Source organism: Nycticebus coucang, chromosome 3 (assembly GCF_027406575.1).
Source record: "Nycticebus coucang isolate mNycCou1 chromosome 3, mNycCou1.pri, whole genome shotgun sequence".
Taxonomy (NCBI): Eukaryota; Metazoa; Chordata; class Mammalia; order Primates; family Lorisidae; genus Nycticebus; species Nycticebus coucang.
In genome coordinates this window covers 8075647-8088905 of record NC_069782.1, presented here as the reverse complement: position 1 = coordinate 8088905, position 13259 = coordinate 8075647, and the positions used below count along the sequence as shown (strand labels likewise).

Here is a 13259-nt window from a genome sequence, read left to right as displayed (position 1 = left end):
TTGGAGGTTGCTGTGAGCTGTGACGCCATGGCACTCTACCCAGAGAAACAGCTTGAGACTCTGTCAAAAAAAAAATTTTTACTATATAAAAGTTCACACATACAGAAAGGTAACAAACGATAGCAAAATAAACTGTTTGTGCATTCATCATTTAACTTCAAAATGTATCATCACACGGCCTCATCTGTTTCATTTGTACAATATCATGGTCCCCTGGCCCCAAACCCCACAACACTGCGCGCGCGCGCACACACACACACACACACACACACACACACCTACCTAGGCAGCACCAGATCATTCTGAAGCAAATTCTAGGCATCATTAATTTCTGAAATACTGTCCTTATAAACAATGTTAACACCAGTGGGGGTACAAACACAAGGATGAACCAGACTGATAACTATCTCTGATTTCAAGACCCTTACAGTGAAGTAGGGTAGAAAAATCCCTAACTAACAATTAAAAGAAGAAAAAACTGAAGTGCAACCATAAGCTAAACAAATATATATATTTTGGGGGGGTGGGGGGGAGACAAAGTCTATGTCGCCCTCAGTAGAGCGCCCTGGCACCACAGCTCACAGCAACCTCAAACTCTTGGGCTTAAGCGATTCTCTTGCCTCAGCCTCCCAAGTAGCTGGGACTACAGGCACCCACCACAATGCCCGGCTATTTTCTTTGTCTCTTTTTTTTGTTTGTTTTTATTTATTTTTTTTGCCCGGCTATTTTCTTGTTGCAGTTATCATTGTTTAGCAGGCCCAGGCCAGGTTTGAACCCGCCAACCTCGGTGCACGTGGCGGGCCCCGTAACCACTGTGCTATGGATGCCAAGCCCAAACAAGTATTTAAAACAGCAATTAATTCTGATTAGAAGAGTCTTAAAGTGGTTCTTAGAGGAGGAATAATGTGAGTGGCTCTAAAAACAATAAAGGCACCAGAGTTTACCCATTTTTTTCAAAATTCCCAACTCCATAGATTTGCATACCCAGCAAACATAAAATGACAAAACCCAAAGAAACCTGGTCTTGACCTCTTATCCAGAATACTGAGAGTAAGGAACATGTAAGAAACTCTTCTAAAATTCCTGGCAATTTGCTCACAATCTGTTACTAGAGTATCTGTGGAAAAATCTTAAAAATAATGTTTTAAGGGCCAGTGCAGTGGTTCTCACACCTGTAATCCGAGCATGCTGGGAGACTAAGGCAGGCAGATTGCTTGAGCTCAGGAGTTTGAGACTTGAGCAAGAGGTAGGCTGGTCCCAGGTCTATTTAAAAAAAAGAAAAACCCCTAGCTGGATGTAGTGGTGCACACCTGTAGTCCCCGCTACCCAGGAGGCTGAGACAAGAGGATTGCTCAACCCCAAACGTTTGAGGTTGCTGTGAGCTATGATGATGCCAACGGCACTATACCCACAGTGACACAGTGAGACTGTCTCAAAAATAAATAAATAAATAAATAAATAAATAATGTTTTAGTGAATAAAGAAAATGAACTGAATAATCGAAAACAATAAAATACCTACTGTCTACAAACAACTGGGGAAAGATTCTTCTTCACTAGTAACCAGAGAAACATAAACTGAAATAAAAATAGTTCAATCAAATTAGCAAAGTTTTTTTTTCTTTTCTTTTTCAAAGCAAGTAAGACTATCAGTATTAGTAAGCAAATCAGGTACTCATACAGGGTTGACAGAAGTAGAACCCAGTAGGTCAATGTGGAATGTATTAATAATTGGACAATGTATTTCTCCAGTACCTCTTTTTTTTTTTTTTTTCTCGGTAGAGACAGAGTTTTACTTTATCGCCCACAGTAGAGTGCGCCTAGCTCACTCACAGCAACTTCCAACTCCTGGGCTTAGGCGATTCCCTTGCCTCAGCCTCCCAAGTAGCTGGGACTACAGGCGCCTGCCACAACGCCTGGCTATTTTTTTTGTTGCAGTTTGGCTGGGGCCGGGTTTGAATCCACCACCCTTAGTATACGAAGCTGGCGCCCTACCCACTGAGCCACAGGCACGGCCCAAGTACCTCAATTCTTAACAAGGCCTACAAAGGCATGTGTGATTTGGCCCCCAGTCTATTCATTTCACATAACTTTCTTCTTCTCTCCCTCCTACTGGCATAGGAGGGAGAAAAAAAAACCTCCCTCTGCTGGTTTTCTCTTAGGTATTTTGTGCCAATTTTCTACAATAACCTTTGCTATCCCTCCTGTCCATTTCTCCTTCTCCTCCAGCCTTGATATGTGCTATTCCTTTTTGTTTAGAAACCCACTACTTATACCGAGGCTCTCAGCTTAAATGTCTCTTCTTCAAAGAAGCATTTCCAGACCAACCCCCTCACCTACATTAGAATCATCACTATTAGATCTGTTATTCTATTATAACCTCTATGTTTTTTTTTGTTTGTTTGTTTTAATTTGGCCGGGGCTGGGTTTGAACCCGCCACCTCTGGCATATGGGACCAGCGCCCTACCCGCTGAGCCACAGGTGCCGCCCTCCTTTATGTTTTTTTTAAAACACTAAAGTTTATAACTGTGTATTAACTTGTATAAATCTTTGTTTCATCTTTTTCTCTCTCATGGAACTATAACTTCAAAATGAGAACCTTATCTATCTTGTTCATTACTGTCTCTCCGATATTAGCATAGATTTGGCACTTAATCATCACCAAATAAATTTTTCAATATTAACATGGCCGAATTCTTTATGTCACTATCTCTACTTCTAAGGAAATGATCTGAAACACGCACCAAAAACAAAGTTTTAAAAGATGTTTAAATGTTGGTGTGTAAGTGGGAAAAAACAGAAAATGATTCTAATGTCCATTCAGGGGGAAATTAAATAAATGGTGGCATAGAACAGAATGCTATGGTCGGGCACGGTGGCTCCCACCTGTAATCCTAGCACTCTGGGAGTCCAAGGTGGGTGGACTGCCCTGAGCTCACACAGGTTGGAGACCAGCCTGAGCCAGAGTGAGACCCTGTCTCTAAAAATAGCCAGGCATTGTAGCAGACGCCCACAGTACCAGCTACTTGGGAGGCTGAGGCAAGAGAATTGCTTAAACCCAAGAGTCTGAGGTTGCTGTGAGCTATGATACTACAGCACTCTACCAAGGGTGACAAAATCAGACTCTGTCTCAAAAAAAAAAAAAAAAAAAGGAAGAAAGAAAGAACAGAATGCTATGTACCTCACTAAAAAAGCTACATTTTTTAGATTTCAGATTATGAGGAGACATACATGTTTTGTTTACATACTTTGCTTTTGTAAAGATTGAGTCAAAGTTATACATGTAAGTGTGTACTATACCCAAGAGGTGTGAATTTACTCATCCCCTTCTTCTCCCTCCCCTAGCTTGATATTCATTGAGATTTACTTTAAAAGGCCACTTATAAAAATATTCCAGTAACACTAAAAATCTTAAGCTATAATGCTAAATGAAAAGAACATAACCGAACTGGGTATGTAGTATTAGCTTGGTCATTTTTAAAATATAAATTTGGAAAAACACTGGAGGGAAATAAACCTATGGGAACAACCATTTTCTCTGGGAAATAGGATCCATTGGGAATTGTTTTTGTGTTTTTATTTTGCCTTTTTAGAGCAGGAATTCTACCTGGTATTTATTCTTCAGGAGTCTAGCATAATATGTGATGAATAAGTGAAAATGGGAAATTGATTATTTCTATGTACTAGGATTAAATAGGTTATGAAATTCTCTAAATCATATTATAAACAGAATCATTTAATGAGCTGACATACTTGAGATTCCGGCATTTTTAATTGGGGGACCTAATCTAGAAAATCCTTGAAAACCAGGCTTTCTGAGGAACATAATTAACAAATCTCTTTCCTTCCCCCCCTCAAAAATACTGTAATTTGGATCAGAAACTGCCCACTCAAAATTTTTACTTAGCCCAGCAATTAATTTGTACCTCCTGTGCAACACTACAGCATGAAAGATACAGTTCGTACCCTTACAGGAAATAAAAAGAATACATGATCTGCTCTTTCTTCCCCAGGCTGCACATGTGAAAAACAAGTGCATGCCTCCTGAATCTTACACAAAGGAGGAGAAAGACCACTGTGAAAGGCAAATAAGGTGAGTCCTTCTTCACTCCCATACTCTCTCACTTACTTCTCTTTATAGAACTCTTCCCATCCTACCCAGCACCACTGGTAACAACAGACAGAAAAACCACGTCTGTAACAACTCTCAGAACAATGTTTGAGCCCAGCAACAGTAGCCCAAAAATAATTTTGTTTTGTTTTGTTTTTTTTTTTTTTTTGAGACAGAGTCGACTTTGTCACCCTTGGTAGAGTGCAGTGGCGTCACAGCTCAAGGCAACCTCAAACTCTTGGACGTAAGTGATTCTCTTGCCTCACCCTCCCAGGTAGCTGGGACTATAGGCACTCACCACAACACCAGGCTATTTTTAGAGAGGGGGTCTCACTCTTGCTCAGACGGGTCTTGAACCCATGAACTCAGGGAAATCCACCTGCCTCAGCCTCCCAGAGTGCTGGGATAACAGGTGTGAGCCACCACGCCCAGTCAAAACAAAAAAAAAAAAAAAATTTATAACATTTACAACAGTATTGAAATATATCTAAAAATAAACGTAACAAAAGATGGGTAAGACCATCACACAGAAAATTATAAAAACTCAATTGGAGACCCGAGAGAAGATCTGAATAAATGGGGGAAATGTACCACATTTGCAGTGCAGTATTCTAAAGACATCAACTCCCCCAAACTAGTCCATAATGTAATTCCAATCAAAATCCCATAGTGACTTTAAAATTCACATGGAAGGGGGGAGCCTGTGGCACAGTGGATAGGGCACCGGCCCCATATACTGAGGGTGGTGGGTTCAAACCCTGCCCTGACCAAATTGCAACAAAAAATAGCCCAGCACTGTAGTGGTTGCCTATAGTCCCAGCTACTCGGGAGGCTGAGGCAAGAGAATCGCCTAAGGCCAGGAGTTAGAGATTGCTGTGAGCTGTGATGCCACAACCCTCTACCAGGTGCGATAAAGTGAGACTCTCATCTCTACAAAAAAAAAAAAAAAAATAGAAAACAGAAAATAGATCTTAGTGCTCAGCCTAGAGAAGGACAGAGAAGTTATATTTTAAAAATATACCTTGGGCCAGTTATATATACTTGGCCAACCTGAGCAAAATAGCGAGACCCTATCTCTAGAAAAAGTAGAAAAATTAGGTGGGCATGGTAATCCCAAATTCTCAGGAGGTTGAGATAGGTAGATCACTTGAGGCCAGGCGTTTGAGGCTGCAGTGAACTCTGAAGATGCCACTGCACTCTAGCCCTAACAACACAGTGGGACCCTATCTTATATATAAACCTTGAAACTTCTTATCAACTTTTTCCTATTAGGCTAGCCAAAGGCATCTCCTCTCTTTAATGCTCCAACTATCTCTTCTAGAAATAGTCGTATCAGGATCTTGACTGCCTACTGCCCCATAAGGACCATTGCTAACCCACTAAATCTTTATACAAAATAAGCTTCTAAGTGAAACAGACCTAAGAAGTAAATTTCTTACTCCACTCTCTCAATATGCAGAATATCCATTCATGAAAAAGCACCACCTTTCACTCCAGAGTTTATTTTGTTATAGATAGAATTCCACACCTCCCAATTTCACAATCTTCTCAGGGATTTTTCCATTTCTGCTCCTACCATCACCTCCCTACAAATGACCATGCAAAGACCTACTGTAAAATATAATGATTTCCTTACCAGTACAACATTAAGCCTCTTTCCTGCAGGGCTGAATGCAGGGGAGAAACTAAATTTATGAGGGGGGTGGAGAAAAGATAGCAAAGTGAGCAGAAAAGGGAGTGGCTGGAAAGGCAGAGTTTAAAAAAGACAGAAAAAAGTAGTGTCACAGATGTCAGTGGATAAGATGTTTCAAGTCTGAGGTAGTGGCCAACCATGTCATGCACATGGGGCAGAGGTTATGTAGGCCAGAGACTAAAGACTCATTTGAGCTACAATAAAAAGAATACACATCACTTTAGAGATGGCATGTTCTGAAGAGAGCTAGTGACAGAGCCAGAAGCAGTGAAGTCTCTACACTCCGAGTGAGTAGAGACAATGACTATAAACAACTCTTTCAGGCACCTGAATACAAAGGGAAGGTTAGAGTTGTTGGCAAAGATTTTGGTTAAATTTATGTGCTAAGAGGACTTCAGAGAAAGAGGCTGGTGATAGACCAACACCTTGGCCCCCACGACAAAAGCTGCTTCTACTCCACTGTCAGCACCAGCTTTCTTTATTTCCTGCCCAGACAGTGGAGGTTTGTCGTTTGCTGCCTGTCATTACCTTTACTTGCATTCCTCCTACCCAGGAGGAAAGGTGGTTCTTTCTCCTGCGCAAGACAGAGCAAGTGCCCTAGTCCCACCTCTTGCATCTCCACAGGAAGCCTTCTCCATCAGTTATCCCTTCCATTTCTGTCTCTTTTCTCTTTCCCTCTAGATCAGGGGTCCTCAAACTACGGCCCGCGGGCCACATGAGGCGGTGTGATTTGTATTTGTTCCCGTTTTGTTTTTTTACTTCAAAATAAGATATGTGCAGTGTGCATAGGAATTTGTTCATATTTTTTTGTTGTTTTTTTTTTTTTTTTAAACTATAGTCCGGCCCTCCAACGGTCTGAGGAACAGTGAATTGGCCCCCTGTTTAAAAAGTTTGAGGATGCCTGCTCTAGATTAACTCTTTCCTTTTAACCCATAAGTAAGCAGAAGTCTCTGCCATCTTGAGGGGTGACAAAAGGAGTAGAATTTAGAAATAAGGGGAAAAAAGCCAAAACTGCTGGAGACATACCTACTATTTGGGTTTTGTTTTGTTTTGTTTTACAGAGTCTCACTCTGCTGCCCTCAGTAGAGTGTCGTGGCATTACAGCTCACAGCAACCTCTTGGGCTTAGGTGATTCTCTTGCCTCAGCCTCCCCAGTAGCTGGGACTAAAGGCACCCACCACATGCCTGGCTATTTTTTTGTTGTTGCAGTTTGGCTGGGGCTGGGTTTGAACCGTCCACCCTCCATATATGGGGCCCAGAACCCTACTCACTGAGCCACAGGCACCAACCGACATACCTACTATTTGGATGTAAAAGCAGAGTTCTTACATCTACTGTGACAAACAATAAACCAATCATCTTATTCATTCAACAAACATTTACTGGGCCTACTAAGACCCAAGAGTCAGTATACACCAGCAAACAAAATAAAGTTTCTCCCCTCAGGAAATGTATTAAACACACACACACACACACACACACACACACACACACACACACACACACACAGAGTGACAGACAATAATGAGTGCTCTGAAGAAAAACAAAGGAAGGTGGAGAGGACCAGGAGGGTCTATTTTAAAGAAGACAGGCAGAGAAGTCCTCCCCAAGGAAATGATCTGCATACAAGAATGTCACTGCAGGCACAGCAAGTACAAGGCCCTGGGACAACAGTACATTTCATGTAGTCAGAAAATAACAAGAAAGTTACGGTGGCTAGAACAGAGTGCAGTGAACTAGGGTAGAGTGGCAAGAAATGAAGTCAGAGAGGATACCATGTCATGAAAACCAGAAGTGTACCAAGGTCTGATTTCAGTTTTCAAAGGCTCACTCATTGCCAAGTGCAGAATTCCAATCACTGTATGGAGTGATGAGTATGATAACAAAGAGTAACTAGGCAAGCTAAAAGAGGGCACCTAACACTAAACGTGAGTTAGGAAAGACATCTCAATGAAGTGGTGCCAGGATAGAATCCAAAGAACAAGTAAGAGTGAGCAAGAAGAGTAGGAAAGAGAAACAGTATCCTAAATAGGGGTACAGATGTAGAAAAGACAAAGGGAAGTTGAAAAGGCTTGACATTTCTATTCCAGCATCAAACTGAAAATATTTATAAAAATACACCATTTATAATGTTCTAATATAGAATGTCTATAAGAAAAAAGTTACCCAGGAATAAATCTAATAAACATCTGTATGACCTTTATGGAGAAATTCATAAAACTGTGTAAGACTTTAAATAAAACCTATTTAACTAGAGAGATAAAAATAATTAATGAGCAGGAATATCTAATACTTTAAAATGTGATTTTCCAGGCTGGGAAAGGTGGCTCATGGGCCACCTCTGGGAGACTGAGGTAGGTGGAATGCTTGAGCTCACAGACTGGCGACCAGCCCAAGCAAGAGCAAGATCCCAGTCTCTAAAAACAGCTGGGCGTTGTGGTGGGCCCTACAGTCCCAGCTACTCAGGAGGCTTAGGCAAAAGAATCGCTTGAGCCTGGCAGCTCAGTGGGTAGGGCGCCGGGCCTGTTAAACAACAATGACAATTGCAACAACAACAAAATAGCCGGGCTTTGTGGCAGGCACCTGTAGTCCCAGCTACTCGGGAGGCTGAGGCAAGAGAATCACTTAAGCCCAAGAGTTAGAGATTGCTGTGAGCCACAGCACTCTACCTAGGGTGACAAAGTGAGACTCTGTCTCAAAAAAATAAAAATAAGAATCACTTGAGCCCAAGAGTGCGAGGTTGCTGTGAGCTATGATGCCACCGCACTCTACTGAGGGTGACAAGTGAGACTCTGTTTCCAAAAAAATAAAAGTGATTTTCACCATTTACCCATAAAGGATATATTTCAAATCAAAATCCCAACAAGTACATCAAAGCAAGGTGAATATAAAGGGAAGGTTAGAGTTGTTGGCAAAGATTTCGGTTAAATTTATAAGAACAAAAGAAAAATATACAAGAAGAAAATAAAAAAGAAGAAAATATATACAAGAATTCTACAGCAGCATGATTTGTAACAGTGCCCAAATAAAACAACTTAAATATCCACCAACAGTAAATAGAATAATTGGCATATATCCATAAAATGAAATTATTACACAGGAATGGAAATAAACTACAGCCACACACAATTCAACACAGATGAACTTCAAAAACATAAAAGAAGCCACCCACAGAATACATGCAGTATGATTCCACTGATATAAAACTTAAAAATAAGCAAAACTAAACATGTGTGGTGTTACAAATCAGGATGATAGTCTCCTTTGGACAGAAGAGAAGAGTTCTGATTAGGAAGAAGCACATGGGGGAGAGTTCTGGGGTGCTGGTAATGTTTTATTTCTTCATTAAGCATTAGTTACACATAGGTACATTTACTTTGTGATAACTCACCAAGAACATGTACAAGTTGTGTGTTATTCTGTACTTATGTTATTCAATAACAGGAAGTCTGTGATTTACTTTGAAATGCATCAAAAATAAGATGGATCAATGGACAGAGAGATGGATATGTATTTTATAAACCAAGTATTATAAAATGGTAATGGCAGAATCTAAAATATGAGCACACAGCCTTATAAAGTTCTTTCTACTTTATTATACGTTTAAAATTTTTCATGAGAAAATGTTGGGGGAAAAATTCCAATGGGTTTTTTGCTTTTTTTTTTTTTTTTGCAGAAATTGACAAGCTAATTCTAAAATAATGGAAAATGACAAAGGTAAGAATAGCCAGGACAAGTTTGAAAAAGAAAAAGGCGAAGAGAGACCTGTCCTGACTAGGTGCAATGGCTCACACCTATAATCTTAGGACTTTGGAAGGCTTGAGCTCAGGAGTCTGAGACCAGCCTGAGCAAGAGATACCCATCTCTACAAAAGAAAAAAATAATAATAGAGAAACAAACATTTTTTTTAAAGAGAGACCTTTGCCAGGCACAGTGGCTATGACTGTAATCCTAGCACTCTGGGATGCCAAGGCAGGTGGATTGCTTGAGCTCACGAGTTCAAGATCAGCCTGAGCAAAAGTGAGACCGCATCTCTACTAAAAATAGAAAAACTGAGACAAGAGGATCACTTGAGCCCAAGAGTTGGAGGTTATTGTGAGCTAGGATGCCACAGCACTCTACCCAGGGCAATAGCTTGAGACTCTGTCAAAAAAAAAAAAAATAATAATAATAGGCTCAGCGCCCGTAGCACAATAATTACAGTACCATCACATACACCAAAGCTGGCAGGTTCAAACCCGGCATGGGCCAGCCAGGTTGTTAAACAACGACAACTGCAACAAAAAAATAGCTGGGCATTGTGGCAGGCACCTGTAGTCCCAGCTGCTTGGAAGGCTGAGGCAAGAGAATTGCTTACGTCCAAGAGTTTACAGTTGCTGTGCTCTACCTAGGGCGACAGTTTTAGACTGTCTCAAAATAAAAATAATAATAATAATAATAATAAATAGAGACCTTTCTTAATAGATAGCAAGATTAATTATTAAGCAATAGTTACTAAAATGAGGTAGTACTGACACAGAGATAAAGAAACTAATGAAGAGAATAGACAGCCTAAAAACTAACTCATGCACATACAGAAAATACAGTTGGCATTAAAGATCAATAGGAAAAAGTGGAACTGTTCAATAAATAATAGATTCAATTAGAAGAAAATATAGAATATATTGAATAACTCAGAGGGAAAATAAATACTGAAAAGTAAACACAAGTTGCGGAAGAATACACAGTTTTCTCTCATATACAGTAGAACCTCCATAGTTGATCACCTGTCTACAACGACCATCTCCTTAAGTTGACCTAATTTTTTTTTTTTTTTTTGTAGAGACAGAGTCTCACTTTACCGCCCTCGGTAGAGTGCCATGACATCACGGGACTCACAACAACCTCCAGCTCTTGGGTTTAGGTGATTCTCTTGCCTCAGTCTCCCGAGCAGCTGGGACTACAGGCACCCGCCACAATGCCCGGCTACTTTTTTGTTGCAGTTTGGCTGGGGCTGGGTTTGAATCCACCACCCTTGGTACATGGGGCTGGTGCCCTACTCACTGAGCCATAGGCGCCGCCCAAGTTGACCTAATTTTCATAGACCAGACATGCACCACATGTACTTATCAGTACAGTAGGCCTAGTTCCCTCTGTTGACCACCTCTGTAGGCTGACCAGCTTGTTACAGTCCCTTGAGTGGTCAACTTACAGAGAGAGGTTCTACTGTATATATATTTGGGTTAAAACATGAGAACCAATATTATGAGTCAGGTGGTACTTCAGCACATATTTGCTATATTATTCTTTATACCTTTTTTCAATTCTTAAATATAATATAACAAATTTTAATTTTTTTTTTTTTTTTTTAAGACGGGCTCTCATTCTTGCTCAGCCTGGTCTCAAACTCCTGAACCCAAGCAATCCGCCCACCTTGGCCTCCCAGAGCACTAGGATTATGGGTGTGAGCCACCACACCTGGCCACAAATTATTGATTTTTTTTTTTTTTTTGGTAGAGACAGAGTTTCACTTTATGGCCCTAGGTAGAGTGCCGTAGCGTCACATAGCTCACAGCAACCTCCAACTCCTGGGCTTAAGCGATTCTCTTGCCTCAGCCTCCCGAGTAGCTGGGACTACAGCAAATTATTAATTTTTTAATCAAAAAAAGTTTGAGGTATGAGTAAATGGTTTGTAAATGGTACTAAATGTAGTTAAATAGGCTAAAGTAAATAAATGCTAGGAATGGGGGAATGATAAGAGAAGAAGCTAAAGAAAGAGACTAGATCCTATAAAATCCTATAAAACACGTCAAGAAATTTAATTTGCTTTTGTTTTATTCCATAGGGCAATCTCTGAAAAGTATTAAGCTCAAAGTTCTAAAAGATTATTCTGACAAGATATACAGGAAGGGTATTTCTTCATTAGGACAGGGGCTTGTTTACCATTTCATCCATATTCTTCGTATAGTTTATAAAACATTACTGTTAATGAACATATATGTCAAATTAATTAATTTAGGGAAGGAATGGGGTGGGAGAAGCAGAGAAGTAGGAAGATAAATTAGAAAGATATTATAGTAACCCAGGCAGAAAATGTTGGGCTTACAATGATCATTTAAACTTACTGCTATTTCTCTATAAGAAATATTAATAAGAAACTTTCAAGAGATAGGAAATAAAGGATCTATAATACGTGTATTATAAACATGAAGATCCTGGTTCAAATTAGGCAATGTAAAAATTTCGTGTCTACTTACCATTCTTCCGCTCACTCAGTGGAGGCAAATTGGGATTTCTGCCAGGGTGGAGGCCTAGTGTCAGCTCAGGCTGCAGGGAGAGCTCCTGCAGTTCATTGGCAACAGCTTCACTCTGGGGACTGGGTGCTGCTGACAGGGACACGAGCACTGGTTCATCATCATTTTCGCCAGCCCCTCCTCCGTCCAGCCCATTCACAGCAATGACGGAAGGGGGCAGGCACACCACACTGGAGAAATCCACTTTGGCTTTCGTGATGGCAACCTGGAAATGGAAGAAGAGACAAAAGTTTAGGTGGTACCATGAAGAAACTATTCCACTTAGAATATGCCAATTACTAATATTAAAATTACATTAATGGCAAACTACTTCCTTTTTCTTTTGAGACAGTCTCACTATGTTGCCCTCAGCAGAGTGCTGCGGCATCAAATCTCACAGCAACCTCAAACTTTTGGGCTTAAGTGATTCTCTTGCCTTAACCTCACAAGTAGCTGGGACTACAGGTGCCTGCCACAACACTCAGCTATTTTTTGTTGTTGTTGCAGTTGTCATTGTTGTTTTAGCTGGCCCAGGCTGGGTTCAAACCTGCCACCCTCGGTGTATGTGACCAGCACCCTACTCACTGAGCTATAGGCACCGCCAACAGCAAACTACTTTTATTCATAAAAGCTTTTTATAAAGTAAGTTAGGATTGTTATCAAATGTTTACAGAATGCACAAGATTTCTAGTCTGATGCTATCCCCAACTAGATCATTCAGGAGGACAAGAAGTGAAACAAAAGCAACATACACACACAAAATGGGACAAAAAGAAACAGCAGTCAAGGAAAAATAGCTATGAGATAAGGTGACTTTGCATCTACTATGAAAAATATCTGGAGAAATAATAGCTAATGAGTATCTACAACATATTCAAGTATCACATTTTACCAGCATAACCTAAGGGAGAAAATTTCTTTAGGAAAACAATTCCCAAGTCATTAGATTCATAAAGAAATGTCAAAATAGAGAAGTCTGTGTGATGATGGATATTAGCCCAATTATTTTAACCTTCATGAATATGTAATCATTGTACCTAGGACTGGGATTATTAAAAATAGAACACTTATATACAGCTAGTATGTACCCATAATAATTAAAAATTAAAGGTTGAGTGTGGGGCTCACGCCTGTAATCCTGGGAGGCCAAGGTAGGCAGATCACCTGAGCTCATGAGTTCAAG

The 13259-nt window shown here is 40.3% G+C and overlaps 1 protein-coding gene across 3 annotated transcripts in view; it reads right to left on the bottom strand.

Annotated features, from left to right (window-relative positions):
- The window catches only part of MRTFA (myocardin related transcription factor A), a 214351-nt gene that overhangs the window by 136045 nt on the left and 65047 nt on the right, over window positions 1-13259 (bottom strand). For all 3 annotated transcript variants that reach the window (XM_053582670.1, XM_053582668.1, XM_053582672.1), the window contains one exon: window positions 12041-12302. The gene's annotated coding sequence lies outside the window, so the exon portion shown is untranslated. The remainder of the gene's footprint in view (window positions 1-12040; window positions 12303-13259) is intronic.